General features: G+C 43.6%; 1 long non-coding RNA gene across 1 annotated transcript in view; it reads right to left on the bottom strand.

Annotated features, from left to right (window-relative positions):
- Positions 1 to 1,079: 1,079 nt before the first annotated feature.
- The window catches only part of LOC138297379 (uncharacterized), a 31,302-nt gene continuing 13,276 nt past the window's right edge, over positions 1,080 to 19,105 (bottom strand). The window contains exons 2-3 of the long non-coding RNA XR_011204067.1: positions 7,386 to 7,745; positions 1,080 to 3,587 (exon numbers count right to left, since the gene is read on the bottom strand). This is a non-coding gene — a long non-coding RNA (uncharacterized lncRNA). The remainder of the gene's footprint in view (positions 3,588 to 7,385; positions 7,746 to 19,105) is intronic.

The raw sequence follows: 19,105 nt of genomic DNA, 5'->3' as shown, positions 1-19,105 counted from the left end.
CGGAGAGGAGATTTTCCTAACACTTCCGCATTTGACATATTGCACAGCAAATGTGAGCACAGTACAAGAATCCGCCTACATCAGGTACATGGAGGTGGAGCAGAAGCTCGATGATAGCTTAGGATGTATGAACATATTAATTGCAATTTCAAAAGACACACTAACCTCTTTAGATTAGGAGTTTATTGTATGGTGCATGTGTCTATGTCCGATACTGCTGTATCCTAAAACCGTTTCTTAATATTTTCCCTTGTGCTGGGCTAATTACCATTTGCTTCAATGTATCTGTCTACATTTATATGGTGTTGCTATTTTTAATCTATCTGATATTGAATCAACATATATTGATTTGTTGACTACGTTGTTACTCCCAGTGATTACAGAAATGCCTTGCTAGTTAAAAGATACAATATATTTTCCTAACACTTTTTAAGACATGCATCACAACAGCAATCTCTTTAAAGTTGGCTCAGATTTTTAAAAAGTATTGGAAGCGCCAATCGTTCTCGCTTTAGTAATTCTTGTTTTAAGCCGCTATTGGTTTTGCAGCTTGGGAACGCTTTGTCCAAGCCCCTAGAGGCAGCGGCTATCTTTAAATCTTATTTGATATAATTCCACTCATGTGTTTACAATCAGTGGCAAAGACAAAAGCAGTGAGGGGTGACTGGTGGGCAGGTAGGGAAAGATGATCCTGAAACAGCAGTGTCTGGTGTCAAAAATGAGTGTTCAACCCAGATGCTCCAGGTGTTGAACAAAAATTCTTTTTAGAGGAAAGCCATTGAATCGGAAGCTGGGAAACAAAAGAGAAGAAATACGCAGCCAATCATTAACAATAATTATCAAGGGGCAGGCACAAATTCAGTGCATAGAACATATTACATTTTTATTACAAGACTGTCTGCAAAAGACAACTGAAAAGAGTGTGGAGTTAGACCAGAACAAGTTTCAAAGAGGTAATAACTCTCTTGCTGTAAGCTTTACTGGTATAGTCCATGTACATACATATGTAGCTGTACATGCATTTAATCTTGCTTTTCACATTATAATATTCTTAATGAAGAAGATTTAGTAGTCTCCCTTTCAAACAAACTCTGTTTTACTCTTGTCATGTTTCTCCAGTCTTTCTCTATCTCTCTCTCTCTTTTACTACCTCTCTTTTTCGCTCTCTGTCCATGTCTTTTTATTTCTCTCTCCTTCACTCCATCTATATTTCTCTTTTTTTCCTTTCCTCCCCAACCTCTGTTTCCCCTTCATTGCTTCCTCTATATAAATGAAAAATAACACCATTTGAAACTCGTAATATATCATTACGGAGCTTTAAAATGTCTTGAGGCTATGTGAAATATTGGGTTTCCATCACTCACGCTATACAGTGGCAATTTGATCCAATAGATGCCCATGGATGTAGTCAGTTCTAGTTAAAGCCAATACAAATAACCATTTTTATGTTCAGTTTGGAACTCTTGAGAAATCAGCCTAACACTGGTTTGATTTATTGAAACTGATTTGAATGACTATTTGAATTATTTGAGCCACTATTCTAATCAAAGAGGAGGTTCACGCATATCCAGTTGAACATTTTCAATATATGCAAATATTCCTATAATATTTAAAAAACGTATATTTTAGGGAGTACCATAGATGGTGCGTTGTCAGCTTTGGTGTAAAGTATCTGAAAATGTATAGTTGAACTATGACTCATGTACAGAATCCCTACTCAATAAAATGCATCTACACATCATACACTGATACTGAAAATCTACCTTCCTTTTTCCCAGTTAATAACAGTTGGGAGGATAAATTAGAGGCAGAATCTTCTAGAGATCCAACCTCAGTATTATAAAGGCAATGTTATTAGCAAGAAGCTGCGACTCACAAGATTTATTTGAGTAAAAGGGTTAAAGATTTCAGCAAATCCACATCTGTATCTCTTTGCCCCTTACTGCTCCTGAAGGACTGACACATCGGTCTTCAAAAAATACTATTTCAATGGACATCTTAGGTAACAGAATGTTGTTCTCTGTCAAATGACATGAATACTGATTGGATTATACACATGCTAACAAAAAAGTCCACCTGAGACAAAGCAGTACGCTATCCTCTCATAAGTATTGATTACTGATGGTTGCAAAACCATTGTGAATTGGTGTTAAGTCGCAAACTGAATATCAGTCGCAAAACAATGAAAAAAACACATTCACAGCCGTAAATTTAGTAGTTGGAAGGATTTACAATTCTCAAATTTACCGACTCCAAATAATGAATTGCAAATAAGAAATCATTGTTTGCGATTCACTATTCATATGTTCATCACAGTTCCAATTAGCAAACGTTCCCAAAAACACTGTGTGTCACATTACATTTTTCTCCACCTCAACTACCCAGGTGGTAATCATGTGCAAACTATATAAACAGCTCCAGAATGAAGATTCTGGCAGGTTTACAGAGAAAGTGGAGAAGACAATAGAGAATATTCAGACTGTTCACACTTTTTCAACAAACAGAGGAAGCTATATACAAGTTTAGGCTAAGTTGTGAAGTAATCCTTGATCTAATTGCTGATTTAAAGCCACAGCTTGAGAGGCACACCTTATGCATTAAGTCCATAACCACCCTTGTGCAGGTGTTATGTAGTTTGCATCTGTTAGTATCTGGTAGCTATCAAAGTGTGATTGCAGCGGCTGGTGGTGTGCCCTAGAGTGTAATGTGGTGGTATTCCCATGTGTTTCTTGATACTTTGTTAATGCACATTAATAGTTACATATATTTCCCTGGAAAAGCACAGAAATTGCATACCACCAATATAGATTTTTATGGGATAGCTAACTTCCCCAATGCGTGACAATCTTCTCACTCTCGGGCATTGAGTATATATTCCACAATAGGAAAAATGTTCCTTCTGTGAACATACAAGTGGCATGTGACACAAAACACGTGATTACAGACAGTAGCACATTTGCCAGGGGAATATTAGTGTTCAGACACAGCAGCTGCATTCTGGATGGTTTGGAGTCTGTGTAGGAGTTGTTTGGATATTCACAGTGTAAAGAGTGTTGCAATGATCCAGCCTGCTGGTGATGGGTGCTTGCGAGATGGTCCATCTGGTGTGCTGAGGCAACCATTTAAAGATTGTTTGCAGCATGCTTAGGATGTCCAAGCAGGAGGTTGACTTGAGCGGTCATGTTGAGCATGTCATCAAGGATCATCACTAGATGTTTTGTGTGGTCTGTGGGTGTTCGTCCCAGCTCTGATGACCAGCAGGTGGAATCCCATTGGGATGTCTTGAGCCAAAGACTAGTACTACTGTCTTGTCGGAGGTGAACTTCAGGCAGTTGGTTTGCTTCCAGTCTGCTACCATGGTCACGCAATTGGTGAAGTTGGTTCTGGTGATGTTTGACTTGTCTGTCAGGGAGAGGATGAGTTTGGTGTCATAGGCGTAGGAGATGACAGTGAAGTCTTGTGATTTGGCGAGTTGGTTCATGTCTATGCTGAAAACAGTTGAGCTGAGGGATGATCCCTGTGGGACGCCGAATATCAGTTTCTTGTTCTCTGATGTGAAGGTGGAAGTCTGACCCCTCGGGTTCTTCCTGTGAGAAATTAACAGACATATTTGAAAGCGGATCCTTGTGGTGGTGCCTTTCCTGAAATCTGTTTCAAGATTGTAGCAGCATGTGCAATTCTACACAATGTAGCAAGTTGCTAATGCTTAGAACTTACTTATCTGACACTATAACTGATGATGAGAAGGAACAGCTACCTTCATGTACACATCATGATGTAGCAGCAGAGAGTTGAAGGTGTCTTGCTCCCACGACTGATAATCATTTTACTAGTAAGTGAACTATTAACACAATAGTAGAAATTCAAAATGAAAGGTATGCTTGTAGGTAATCATAAACCAACCTTTGATCCAATGTTTTGCTAGGAATATAAGCAAAGAAATATGACATTACATCATGTAACAAGAATTGTTCAAAATTGTTGCCATACCTATACACAAAAGGATGATGGATGGAGTGCTGAAACATTTCAAACACTCACCCCCAGCCACAGACCTGGGTTTAATCCATCATTCTTTTGCTCACCACTCCACTCCAGTTTGGACCCAGCCGTATGCAAGTCGGCCTTGACGCTGTTCCCGATGGGAACAGTCTTGCTCGCACTGCTAGATCAAGTCCTCCCTGGACCGGAAACAAGCATCCTGAGACCAGTTTTAGGGTATCACCCTTCATCAGCCAGGCTAGCTGGAATTCAGTGGCACAGTGAGCATGAGACCCACGTCTGAGCATACCCTTCCCACTTAGGGCAACTTTAGCAACACAAAAGGATGATGGATGGAGTGCTGAAACATTTCAAAGACTAACCACAGTCACAGATCTGGGTTTAATCCATCGTTCTTTTACTCACCATGCTACCCCTGTTTGGACCCAACCATATGCACATCAGTCTGGACCCTGCTCCTCATGGGAACAGTCCAGCCCGAACTGCCAGGCCAGGTCCTCCCTAGACTGGAAACAAGCATCCTGGGTCTGGTTTTAGGGTGTCACCCTTCATCAGCCAGGCTAGCTTGATTCCAGTGGCACAGTGAGCACAGGACCCAGAGGGCTCCATTCCCCACGTGTGGACTTCTTTACATTGAAGATCTCTGCAAAGGGAGTTTGGGCCTTACAAAAAGTCACACCAGCCTCAGGCATTTACCTAAAAACCTGTACTCGGCACACCTTTCAAAGTGTACTTTTGGGAAACTTTTTTAAATTTGAAAAGATTTAAAAAGTAAGCTAGGTGCAGGTGTGTGAGTTTCTGGCAATGCTTCTCAGGAATTAGTTGCACTATAATTAGGGATTGCACTGTTTCTTTTATTTTTCTAAAGGTATCTCAACAGAAACATCAGATGAAGATTAATGCTTGTTCTTTTTTACTTCTTTCTTCCAAGGTTCAAGGAGGAGGTCCATTTACTGTTCCCTTGAGAGAAGCACAGTAAGTAGTAATGAGTATTTGGTTCTCGTTCTTAGTTTAATACCATCTCCTCAAACACCATGAGTGTGCACTGAAAGCTCAAAGGGGTGGATGGGTGAAGAAAGAAAAGTTTGTTTCCCTTTCAGGTCTGGGAGGAAAAAGAAAAATATAAACTTATATGGTGCCCCAATAGGGGAGCGAGGTTTATGCTCAGCCCTTCCCTGACATGCGAGACAGATCCCCCCCTTCCACCTTGTGATTTTTTCTCTTTCTTAGAGCTACCCAGGCAGTCAGATAGCTGCAAGTGTCTTTCCCAGTCCCTGCACCCGGCCACACACCGGATGGAGTCACGCTCCTCTGAAAGCGTGGTGGGATAGTGCAGCTCCACAGCAAACAGCCTCCTGAGTCGTCTCCTGGTCTGCATCAGGTTCCTTTCCTTCTCCATCTCTGCTCTGGATCACAATGAAGGGGGCGTGCCTATCATCTTCTTCAGCCCCAGTCTTCCCTCAAGGACGTCGGAGCTTTGGATCCTCTTCTGGTTGCTCGGTGCTGTTTTCTCCTGTCATCACCCCTGGTTGCCACTGCAAAGATACTGTCTCCAAGTCCAGCCTCTTTATTCTTCCTGACATCAGGGTCAGCACCCAGAAGGTATTCTTTGCTCTCTCCTCATCTTCGGAATTTAAACTTCCCTTACAGTGATGATATTTGTCCTGCAGGGGAGAAGAGAGACGTATTGAGATCTCATTCTCCCGGTGATAAGGCTGTCGCTGACACATCTCCCTCCCCAGGATTTTGCCGATCGGGGAAAGAGGATACCGTGAGAGAAAGGCGGCATTGCCCTGCTCCTTGCCTTTCTGATGCAGAAACTCAAAACTAAAAGGTTGTAATGCCAAAAACCAACAACATATTCTATTGTCCTTTGTTCTTATGTTACCAGGTTAAGGGAGCATGGTCTGTGTAGAAAAGAAAATCTCTCCCTTCCAGGCAATACTGTAGGTTTTCCACAGGCCACTTCAGGGCAAGGCATTCCTTCTCAATAGAGAAGTACTTCTGTTCCATAGGGAATACCTTACAACTAATGAATACAATGGGATGTTGTCTCCTTTCTCATACTTCTGGGATAATACAGCCCCTATTCCTACGTGTGAAGCATCCGTCTGCACTATGAATGGTTTGTCAAAGTTGGGAGACAACAGAACAGGTTTCGTAATGAGAGCTTTCTTTAGATTGTCAAAGGCCTCTTTTGCTCTTGCTGAGGGGTGGTCAAAAACATGTGGTCAAACTGACTTTTTCAGGAGGTCTGTTAAGGGGGCCAATATCTCAGAATATCACAATAGAAAATGGCGATAATATCCAGTCAATCCTAGGAATGCTCTCATGGCCTTCTTATTAGTAGGTAAGGGAGTGTTGAGGATTGCCTTTGCTTTTTTGTTTTGTGGTTTTATGCCTCTGACCCTTAGCAAATAACCTAAGTACTTGACCTTGGACACTTTTTTGTTTGTGGTTCTGTGCCTCCGACCCTTAGCAAATAACCTAAGTACTTGACCTTGGAGCGTAGGCAAATATGGACTTCTTGGCATTGATATGTAGATGGACATTGTGTAGTTCAGAAAGCATTAGAGAGAGGTGGTGTAAATGATGATCCCAGGTTCTGCTGAATACTACTATATCATTCAAATAGACAGAGGGGTATGCCTGATGATTATGCAGTACAGTATTCATTAGTCTTTGAAAGATTGTGGGAGCACCAAGTAGACCAAAGGGAAGGACGGTAAATTGGTAGAGACCAGATGGAGTCCATTCCACATTTCACTTTGAAGATCTCAGCAAAGGGAGTACTGGCGTTATAAAAAGTCATGCCAGCCTCAAGCATATACCTAAAAACCTGTACCTGGCATAGCTTTCTAGGTATACTTTTGGGAAACCTTTTTTATTTGAAAAGAAAAGTAAGCTAGATGCAGATGTGTGAGTTTCTGGCAGCGCTTCTCAGGAATTAGTCTCACTCTAGCTAGGATTTCTCTGTTTCTATTCATTTTTCTCAAGGTATCCTAACATAACATCAGATGAAGATTAATGCTTGTCTTTTTTTCTTCTTTCTTCCCTCAAGAGAAGCACAGTAAGTAGTAATGAGTATTTGATTCAGCTTCTTAGTTTAATACTATCACCATAAACACCATGAGTGTGCACTCAAAGTGGTGGATAGGAGAAGAAAGAAAATTTTGTTTCCCTTTTAGGTCTGGGAGGAAGAAGAAAAATGTAAGAAATGTATATGGTGCCCCAATAGGGAAGCGAGCCTTATGCTCAGCCCTTCACTAGCTTGCAAGACATAGCCCCACCTTCCACCTCTTTATTTGTTCACTTTGTTAGAACTACTGTGGTGGTCGGAAAGCCACAAGTGTCTTTCCCTGTCCCTGCACCTGGCCACACACCTGACAGAGCCAACCTCCTCCTAAAGCATGGCAGGAAGATGCAGCTCCATGGAAAACAGCTTCCTGAATCACTCCTGGTTTGGTTCAGGGTGCTTCCCTTCCAATTTCTCCTACTCTGGGTCACAGCAAAGGGGGCAGTTCCCACCATCTTCTACAGCTCCAGTCAGCCCTTGAGGACGTGTGGCGCGTCTGTTCCTCTTCTGGTCGTTCGGTGCTGTATTCTCCTGGCCCCGCCTCCGATGCTATCTTCATATCCAGGCCCGTTTTCCTTCCTGATGTCAGGGTCAGCACCCGGAAGTTATCCTCTAACCACTCCTCCTCTTCAGATTGTAAACTTCCCTTGCAATGATGGTACTTGTCCTGCAGGGGAGAAGAAGGACGCATTGAGATCCCGTTTTCCTGGCGAACGGGCACTCGCTGACAAGGCGTAAATCTCAGCCTGCAGTTTTTTAAAAGTTTTTTTAAATAGAACCATCAGAGTGCATTACTGAAATAAAAAGTCAAACCTGTTTACACAGTAAGCATTCACTCAAATACACATACAATAGTTATAAGAATATTTATGTTATCCACAATTATGAGTCCAATATGCTTTTCATAATATCAATAGGACACAGTGTTGTTAATATTTTATATCTTGCTCAAAATCTGTGTCTTTAACATTTGCTCAGCTACCTATAATTACTAAATAGGGTGGTTCGGTCAGTTACGTATGTTATTTTACTAAGTATGTATGTATGTATGTATGTATGTATGTATGTGTGTGGTATTTCTATAGAAGGAAACCTAACTAAAAGGCAGTTGAGTACTGTGCAGGGTCAAAGGAAAGCATAAAGGTAATGAGAGAGGTAGCTGGTTTAAGGACTGTTATTGCATTGTACTGTAGTTTTCTTTCAAGAGGAGCATCTTCAACTTTTTCCTAAACCGAGGCAGTCCTGATGGACACAGGTATGCTGTTCCAGATCCTGTGTGCATAGCTAGTAAAGGCCTGCTAACTTGCTTTCCTTTTTCACATTTCTTAATCTGAAGTCTGATGGTGTTCTGGCTGTGGATGTTCCAAGAATACACAGAGATTGTGAGCTTTTCTGCAAGATAAGTGACATGTTGCTTGTGATGGGTTTGTAAATGATGTAGCCGGTTTTGAAGATAGTATGGGCCAGCAAGGGAAACCATGGAGCTCCAACAGGATGGGGAGATGTAGCCATATTTCTTTAGGCCCTGGATGAACTGAGATGTGGCCTTTAGGATGCCCCTAATGAATACCAGTGTTGAGTCTAAGAGCACGTGGAGCAGGCTGTTACCGCCGTCCAGATGCAAGATGACAAGAGCTTGAACAGCAGTTCTGAAGTTGCTCTCTGTAACATAATCCCTATTTTCATCCAAAAATGTATTTACATCAATTTTAAACAACATACTCAGATGTTTGACACAATATAAATATATAGGGCCTTACTCACCAGCAAAAGCAGAGAATCAGCATAGATGCATGGCTCAATCTGAGTGCACTTTTTCTCAATTTAATAACAATCCTAGAAGTACATCAGAGTTCGTTTATATGGACCCATGGACCTCTTTGTAATACCAGATGCATCTCCATAGTCACTACAATGACTGGAGCAATTGTCCTGCTGATGATCACAGTCTCTTCCCTTTTACATTTGATTTATTAGCATTTGAGCAATTCATGACAAACTATTCCATATCACAGTCAATGATAGGCTAGGGATGGACTATTGAGAGTGAGCTATGCAATAATTACTTTTTCCTTCTTACATACTAACTCAACATTTGTCATTTTAATTGGTGGACCAGAATTACAGTTAGAAACAAAGTGCTGTTTGGGCAGCATACACTCCAAAGTAGGCATCTGCTGTGACGGCTACGTAAAGTTTAACAGTGCTTCCCTTTAAAGGTAACATGTCCTTGTTTTCAAAGCAGGGCTCTATGAAATATACCCCATCTTACATGTGACAAATGGTATGAAGCAATTGTCATCAGGGAAAATTGAAAACAATACACTATAAAATAATTTAAAACAAGTTGTGTGTGTGTAGCTGTTGCTATTTGTGTTGTCAAGCTACAAAATATTCAATAAATGTGAAAGCAAAAGCAAGACATAATAAAATGCAAATACACATTTATCACAGCAAAACAACATGAATGAATGTGTGAAGCTTTTTCTTTCATTGTTTCGTATTGTGACATGCCAGTACTTATTAACTGTTTGAAAGCAGGAAATGGAAATGTAAGAAACTGGGTTACTTATTGATGGGGGTGAAACCATACTCAAGCAGAATCCACAAATGATCTGTACTCATCCCTCTAGTAGCTTGGCACAGGGCAATTAGGCTTAATTTAGAGGCACTGTGTAAACTATTTATGTAGCACTTCAAAAGTAATAAAGTGAAACACAAGACAAGAAAAATTCCACACCAAATCAAAATATTAGTGTAAAATTTAATAAATAAATTAAGGACAGAACTATAAAAATCCAATCAGTAAAACCAGATATATGCAGTTTTATGGACTTGAGTGGAAATAGCGCTAAAAAGCACATAGCACCAACAGTGGTTATCTGACCATGCCAAAGTCACAAGTTCAGGCCAACAACAATTGTGGAGTACCTTAAATCCTGGATGCAGAGCATTGTGAGATCCAACATTGAGGATGCGTCATGCACCCAAGGTGACGCGAGGTCCTGGAATAGAGGTGTATCACACAGTAAGGGTTTCGGAAAGCTATGAGGCCGTGATGCAATGTCCTGCATCATTGTTGAGGATGCTGCCGATGAGGGGCTTGTGATGCGAAGTGTGCATCAAGGATAAGTCACACACCTGATGCTTGTGAAGGTATGCATTGAGGATGCATCGTACAGCAGTGGATCCAATGAGGCTGCGGGCTCCTATGCAAAGTCCTGTTTTAGAGATGAATCACGCAGCTTTTCCAGGTCGGTGTTTTGTGAGGCGATGCATTGCGCTTCATCAGTTCTGCCAGTACCATACCTGGGGTGGTAGAGCACATTACGGCCCACTTTCAAACATCCAGGACTGTGTGGCACCACTTGGGAGGGTAGGGCTCACTGCAGACAGGTGCTGGGTCCAATATGGTTGGATCCTTCTGTCCCTGAGGCTCTGGTCAGGAGGCCAGCCAACTAGACTTTGGAATCACTCCTGGTGGTCCTAGGTTCAAGATGCAGGTCCAGTCCTTCATAGGCTGGAGAGCAGCAGGGCAGCACATCAAGGCAGCAGAGTGGCAGTCCTTCTTGCAGTAAAGTTACACAGCAGTCCTTCTTCTGTGCCTTCAAAAGGTCCAGATGTATGCTGAATAGTTGAGTCTGAGAGTCCAATATTTATAAGTGGTGTCCACTTTACAAGAGAAGATTCTGGGGGGCTCCACCCCCAGAAGTGCTTAGAATTTCCTGATTCCCTATCCTGACCCCGGATTGTCTGGGGGTCACACAAGACTAGTGCCAAACCCTTTGTGAGTGTGTTCAGATAGAGCCTTTGTAATGTGCAAGGGTGGTAGGTTATAGCTCCTCTCTCATCAAGTTAGAATGCCCCATCCTACCAAAAACTATGGCTTCTTGGTCTCACTGTCTGGGAGCAATACACAAAGACCAGCTTCCAGCTACCTCCAGTCATGCGAACCAGTAAAAAGGCTGCAGACTAGGAAAAGAAAATGCTAACTTTCTAAAAGTGGCATTTTCAAGATTGTGACTTAAAGTCCAACTTCACCATAAAAGAGGGCTTTACATTACATTTCTTTAGACACCATACTCGACATTCCTACCTGCTCTCAATTTACAGTTATTGCCTATTAAATGTAATAAGTTAAACCAGTGTTATCCTATGGGGGAGGTAGGCTTCACAGTATTAATAAAACATGACTTATTCACTAATAGGACATGTAAACCTAAAAGTACATGTCCTCCTTTTTAAATACACTGCACCCTTCGAGCTGGGCTGTTTATGGCCTACATCAGGGGTGACTTACATACATGTGTTGAAAAGGGACATTTGGGCCTGGCAAGAGGTTTATCTTGCTAGATCAATATCACAGTTGAAGACTGCACACACAGGCTGCAGTGACAGGGCTGCTTAAAAGGTTACTTAGGTGGATGCCACAATGAGTGCTGCAGGCCCACTATTAGAATTCAATTTACAGGCTTTGGGTACATGTAATGCCATTATACTAGGAACTTACAAGTATATGAAATGGGTTGATTGGATGTAAGCCAATGTTACCATTTTTAAAGAACAGAGCACAAGCAGTTTAGGACTGGTTAGCAGAGGTAAAGTGTGCAGAGTCTTATTATTGTGGGTGGATAGGCCTCACCCATATATTCGTGGCATGCTTTATTACTGGCCTGTCCATCCCGTCAGATTAAGATAATCCTAACCCAATGGCATCAATCTAACCACAGGAAAATATTTATTTTTCCTGGGATGCACAGAACCGGTGTTCTATTAAAACTACCTCTGTGCTATTCCGGGATATCTCTTTCATTGTGGATTGCACATGGCAGGATTAAAATATTCACTGCTTTGACCTTAGCAGAGCAGCTTCTGATGGGTGTCTCAGGGTCAGTTAGGAGACCACACACCTGAACAATTACTTCATGGCAACATGTTTCGGTCCCCTTTTCAAAAAACTCCTTCCTCGGGTGATAGCCCTTTCCAGGTCATGGGTTTTGGCCCTTCATCAGGGCAAAATAATGAGATCCCTACCATCTGTCTAAATGTTACACATACATGGAACAGGTAAGACTATTTCTCACCATGCCCTCTTCAAGTCGCCTAGAAAAGGATGCAAAGTAGAGGTAGTTAGAAGGTTATTACTCAGACCAGCCTTTCACTTAAAGCATCTCCTTGTGAATCATACTGTATTTATTGTGATGAACAGATAACACAGTGAGACACGAAAAAAGCACTCTGTGAGAAAAAAAGTACATCTCACATAACTATAGTCATGCATGTATTACTGTTGTGAATGCACTGCACACTGGGATGTCTCAACTTTGTGTGTCCCACCCTGACCGTTCAACAGTCAGGGACAGGAACCATTGGTCACAAGATGGTGGAGTCTTACCTGTAGTCACACACTTCCAATATGATGGACAAAAAATTATATATTCTCAAGGGAGATAACTTACCTAGACCCACTGTTTTCCAAACCTCCCCCTGTGTAATCTAAAGGGTAATTACTGGAGTGTTACTGCACACTCTTTTCCCCTGTCTATGGAAGTAATCTAGCCCAGTTTGTCCTCTTAAAAAGCATATGCAAAGCTTCAACCACACAATTCATCATACTTTTCTAGCCCCCAAAGTGCTGTTGTAATTGGTGGCTACTGCAGTATCTAAATGTGATGGGGAATAACTCACAAAAACATCTCATTACCCATGCAACTGTAGGCTTCTTTCTCCACATGCATGCCTATCAGGTTTCGTGGCAACATAAGATCATAGTTATTTAGGAGCCTCATATCATCACATTCATAATATTCCAAATCTATGACCCCACCCTGCCCGGGGGGAACATGCAACTATGTCGGTCTCACACATGTCAATAAATTACAATGGGTGGTATGAGACCATTATTTTCCTGGAGGGTCACGCTCAAACCAAATTTCGTTTCAATGTAAAGTTCTATCCACTCTCAGTACTCATGGTTCTATCGCTTGAGGTCCCCAAGGGGCCTCTATTGCTGTGGTACCTGTTGAAAGGACAGCACAACTGTATTCTGTCAAAGTGAGTCTCCTGGGCCCCTGGACAGACAGAATCATGTGCACATTTAAAAAAAGTGAAACTGGGCCTTTCATAAACAAATTTGCACTCATAGTAGGACCCGGGGCCCCCCGACCCACTTCTTACTTTGTCATTGTGCTGATTCATTAGGTACACTTACAACCCCCATCCAGTGCCTCTGCAGATATCTGTCAGCGCTCAACTGAGCATTTTTCAATACTGCATGCTGCCAGTGAGAGCCCACATGACCACGCCTACATCGGAGTCATGTTAGGAGAGCAAGAAACGTTCATTCCTGGGCAGAAGTGAGTCCCTAAGGATCATGGGGGTTGTGGTCCTGAATGGTAATGGTCATAATGTGTTTGTGTAAATACTTGAATGATGGTCATTTTAATTAAACCTTGCAAACCCTTTAAATATTGCCTTTAAATATTGTGATCGTTGTGTTGCTCATTTTCATTTATAGGTCTCCTGCCTTGCTGGTCTTATCAACTGTACACAGTAAGATCACACATGTAATTCCTGGTTGTCCAGCCTACCATCACCAAGTCCTTAGAAGTTATCTATGCCCAGAATTCTCCCACAATATCTATGAGGGATACCCTCTCATCACATGCATGTACAAATGTTTTAATATCCCCTTCATTTAGTTCACAAATTGGGAGTGTATATGTCTATCCTTATTTGTCCTGGTTGGTGATAAGACGTAATTCCATGTTTTCCACCAGTCTTATCCCCCACAAGGGTGATGATGGTGGGGAAACATGTTCAACACATTCTCCCATGTAGTGACTGGCTGTCCTGCCCGTCGTTGCCTAACTCACAAAAGTTATATACACCTAGCCTGTTTTAACCGCTGTGTATGCAATCTCTAGTCACATGCAAAAGAATGTCTCACTACCCCATTAATGTTTTTTTACAGTTTAGGAATAATCATGTGTTCTATGTGTTTGACCTTATCTGTCCTGGCAAGAGATAAGGCTTGATTTCCTATGTAGTAACATCATCATCCCCGCGCAGAGGTCGTAATGGAACATGCCTGGAGTCAACGCCAATATAATGCTATACCACTGGTAACATCTAGGTAATGGAGTGTTTATCTGGCATTCAGCTGTAACTAAGGTATGTCATTCTTCAGTCCCTCCTTGTCAGTTAATAAGTGATATACCCATCTTTGTTCCATTCTAAACAAAGTCTGGCATATGTCACTCATGCATTCCTCTTTATGGTCAATAATATACCACACAAAATCATCTGTTTTGTGGACTGTCTCTAAAAAGTGGCGCATCAGCTTGGTTGCTGTCTTTTAGCATCTGAACATGCCTCTCTGCTCATTGATGTGTATTTTGACAGTCTAGTTGTCATATCTACATACTGTTGTCCTAGGTGCAGATGATTATGTACACCATGTTTTTTGTGTCTCACATTAGAAGGCTTAATCAGGCATGTTTTTTTTCACGTCATTGTCCATAGGGTGACCACCCATCTTTAATATACACAGACTGTCTGTGAAGTTACTCTAATGTCCATTATCCATGATGGAAGTTTCTACAGACTGCATTTGTCCATAATGTTATCCTTTAAGCTAAAAGACAAATCTTAACTCCAACACTTGGTCTGGCTCAGCTGAAGCAGAAGGGACAGTGTATTGTGTGCAGTAATTATAAGGGAGGGGTAGACAAGTAAACTCGATCTAGCCTTCTAGCCAATGTGCTGGCTACCTCAAAGATATGTATGGTTAATCTGAGCACATAAAGGCTGTGTGAATGCCGGTATAGGTGTTAATTGGTAAGAGTTCAGTATAAGCTGCCTGAAGTGAAAGATTTCTTCTTTTGAAGAGGTATTGTTAGGGTGCCCCAAGCTGAGCAGTGAAGTGTGTGCTTTTAATGGACTGTTGAAAAACTGTTTGCCGAAGGTGGAATCTGCATATAATTAAAATCTACACTTTAAAAACACTTTTTTTTTGTCATTAACCTACATTTATTTCTGCAATTTGTGGCAACCTATCTTATACTGTGTGTAATGCAAATTTAAAGTACTCACATTCACAGTGCTTTATGTGATGGGCAGGGACCTCCTAACATCAAAAATACACAAGTCACTATTCCCTGCTAACCAAACAGGAATCAATCCCATGCTCTTCTGTTTGGCCACACATACAACTGCAGTGATCACATTAATCAAGAGAGGTTTCATAATATTAAATAGTGTATTTCCCATTGATTAGTCTGGCTTTCACTTATTTTTCATTTAAGGTGTGAATTAGTTTATTTGTAGTTATCGTGAAAGATCAACACGATAATCACAAAATATTTTGTTCTTTTTAGCCACACCTATGATTTCACCTCCATGCTCACTGACCCCTTCCCAACTGCACTCAGAATCACAGTATCCATAAATTGTAATGCACTTCGACCTCTGCTTTGACTAGCTATGTAAGACCTGAGAAAGCCAGGGATGTTAGCACATGGTTTCCAGCAGTCACTCACCTTTACTATGTACCTTTTTTTTAGATATTGTGTCAAATTAACCTCTGATCTGTATTTATGTAACATAGAGCCACATTACAACTTCAGTGGTCTTTTTGTAAGACCGCTGAAGCCCCTGCAGGCAACAGACTGCCAGCACTGCCATATAAGGAGTCATAAGAGGACTTCTGCCCATTTATGGGTGGAAGTCTGACTCCAAAAAGGCAGTTGCATCGGCAGCACCACCATGCCAGCTAGGCTCTGCCCACTGCATTACAAGCCATAATACGGCTTGGCGGAGTCCTTCTGGCATGGTGGTGCAAGACCGCCTGTACCCATCCCCTCCAGGATGACCTCCTCGACGAAGAAGGTAAGTAGTTGTCCTAAGGGGCGGTGTCAGTGTGTGTGTGTGTGTGTGTTTGTGTATTCAGAGGGGTAAAGAGGTGTAGTGTGAGTGCATGTATGCGGAGGGGGCAGGGGTGGTGTATGCGAATGAATGTGAATGTTTGTGTACGTGTATGTTGGTGTGTATCTGCATGTTTGCAAAGTGAGTGTGGGTGCATGTTTGAGCGTGAGTGGGGGAGTCTGTGTGGATGTATGCATATGTCGAGGGGTGTGTATGTGAATGCATGCGTGCGTGAAGGGGGGGGGTGTTTGTAAGTGTGTGGATGGGTGTGCATGTGTGTGAATCTGTGGGGGTGCATGTGCTGGAGACAGGAAAGGGGATTCCTGTCGCCGGGTGCGTTACTGCCATGGTTTTCATGGCAGGGTGACCTCTGCGGAAAGCCTGGCAGTCCGCAACCTTGAAATCGGGCTGGCCAGCTAAGGCCTGCCGCCGGGTTGGAGGTTTACACCGCCGGCCACTTCGGTGCAACCACACCGGTGGGCCAGGTGGTGTTGTGGAGGTTTGTCTTTTGACAAACCCCACAACTTGTAGTGTTGCGGTCTTTATCGATGGGTCTGTGGTCTAATGACTGCCAGTCTCATAATGAGGGCCATAGTCTACTCATCTGACAGACTTGTACAAAGCTACTGTCCTCTGGTGCTAAAAGATATTGAGAAAAAGAAAGTAATCTAGTCAGTTGCTTAAATACACTATGGCTCTCATTATGAGACTGGTGAAGAGTGATAAAGTGGTGGTAATACAGCCAACAGGCTGGCGGTAACTACCGCCAAATTATGACCATGGCGGTGATAACTACCATAGACAGCCAATGTACCACACCAATCGCCAAGACAGAAAGAACACTCACCACGGCGGTAGCCGCCAACAGCCAGGCGGGAGACAAAGTACCACCCACCATATCATGACACTGCAAACCGCCACCTTTGCCGGGGCGGTACCAACGCCATCAAAAGCCTGGCGGAAACACATCAATGAGGAGAAAAGACTCACGATCGGAGACACAAGGAACAACAACGCAGCAATGGAACCCGAACTGCATGTTTTACCGATGATCTTCTACGTTATGCTCCACCTGGAACACCAATGCCGACGAAGACGATGATGGTGAGTACAGCTGCCTAGCACACAAGGGAGGGAGGAAGGAAAACGATAGTGACACACACACGCACATCACACACCAGACACACACACACCATACACACGTCCAGCTGCACATGAAAAACTATTTGCATCCGATACACAGCAGAATAATGCAAGGACAACAGGAATGTACGAAAATGAATGTATTCATATGAACAGCTAATAAATTATCAAATTGTCTGTGAAACAGATATGTACACTGCCCAGTCCATTGTTCAAAGGGCCCACATGGCCATAGGGCACAGTCCAAGGTCAAACTCAAATCCTGACCTCATCTGGATAGAACTCTGCAGGGCCATCAGTTTGCAAGTGGGCAGGCACCTCAAGGGAAGGGGGGACACCTCAGCCAGAGTCGGGAACAAGCCCACTGGTTCTGGAGGGGGCTCCATGCCCATTGCTCTATGGGCTGTATGCTGATGTGAGGTGGATGGGTGTGTGAGTGCTTGCGTTTGTGTCCTTTAGGAGAGGGGACAGACAGGGTGGGAGAGGACAGAGGAGACGCGTGCATGGATGTTGTGGAGGTGTCTGCTAGTGAGCTGTGTGTGCTGCTTGGTGTGGTGATGCTGGTGGTCGATGTTGATGTAGTGCATGCAGGTGTGAGTGTGGACATGACTGTGAGGGAAGTGGAGGAGGAGGGAGAGGCAGTGGATGTTGTCGTGTCTGCAACTAGATGGTGTTTACGTGAGTGCTTGTGGGATGAAGTGTGGTGCTTGTGTTTGCCTGTGCCACTCTTGGGTGTTGTCTTGTGTGCATGCTTGTCTGTATGTGTGCCTGGGATGGGTTGGGTTTGAGGAGAATGGGACTGGGAAGTGGTAGCTGGAGGGGGGACAGTAGAAACAGGGACAATGGCTGCCATCAGAGAGGATGCGAGAGCCTGAATCGATCTCTGTTGGACCGCCAATCCACTGTGAATGCCCTCCAGGAATGCATTGAATTGCTGCATCTGGGATGCCAGCCCCTGGATGGCATTCACAATGGTTGATTGCCCTACAGAGATGGATCTCAGGAGGTCAATTGCCTCCTCACTCAGGGTAGCAGGGTTGACTGGGGGAGGGCCTGCGGTGCCTGAGGTGAAGGAGATGCTCACCTTCCTTGGTGAGCGGGCATGGGCCACTCGCTGAGGGGCTACTGAGAGGGCAGTGCTGGTACGGGGGTGGCTGCCGTACCTGCAGCTGGGGTGGTCACAGAGGTTTCCACCACCACCAGGGAGCTTCCATCGGAGGAGGTATCTGAGTCTGTGTTGTCACCTCCTGTCTCTGCCGTGGTGCTCCCCTCGCCCTCTGTCCCACTGGTTCCCTTAGCATCAGTGGACTCTGCCTCCTGGTCCCTGTGGGATGCAGCTCCCTCTGTCACCAGTACCCCTGCTCCTCCACCAGTTGATGCTAATGCACACAAGGACAGGAAGACAGAACAAAAAATTGGGGGAGAGAGACCAAGGAAACACTGGATCAGTGACTGCACCAACACCACAGTTGGCATACACAGCACCATCACACACAGGGAACAGGCTTAAGCACTATGCATTGCACTGCCAGTGACATGGCTAGATGCTAAGGCACGATGAGGGCCACACACCGCCAACTGCACCCCTCCTGGGACCCGCAATGCCCTGCCTAAAATAGATTGCTAACAAGCTAGGTTACTTGTATTTAATATATACACATTATCCTAGAGATGACCCACGCAGCAACGTCTGGCCTGGCCTTAGGGGCACCCAGTATCTCACATCCACCACCTGGATTCCACCCCACCTGCCAAAATGTGTAATGATACCCACTGTACTCACCCCTTGTGGCTGATGTGATTCCCTCAAGAGCCCATCCAGCTCAGGGTTGGCCACCGCCAGTATGCAGGCCATCAGGGGGGTCATGTTCTGACGGGCACCCCTTCCTTGTTGGGAGGCCATCCCCAGCTGGGGCTCCCCGGTTTTCTGTGCCCAGCGTCTCAGGTCCTCCCACAGTT

This window comes from Pleurodeles waltl, chromosome 5 (genome assembly GCF_031143425.1).
Source record: "Pleurodeles waltl isolate 20211129_DDA chromosome 5, aPleWal1.hap1.20221129, whole genome shotgun sequence".
Taxonomy (NCBI): Eukaryota; Metazoa; Chordata; class Amphibia; order Caudata; family Salamandridae; genus Pleurodeles; species Pleurodeles waltl.
The sequence above is the reverse complement of the archived record's forward strand: the minus strand, read 5'-3'. Positions and strand labels throughout refer to the sequence as shown.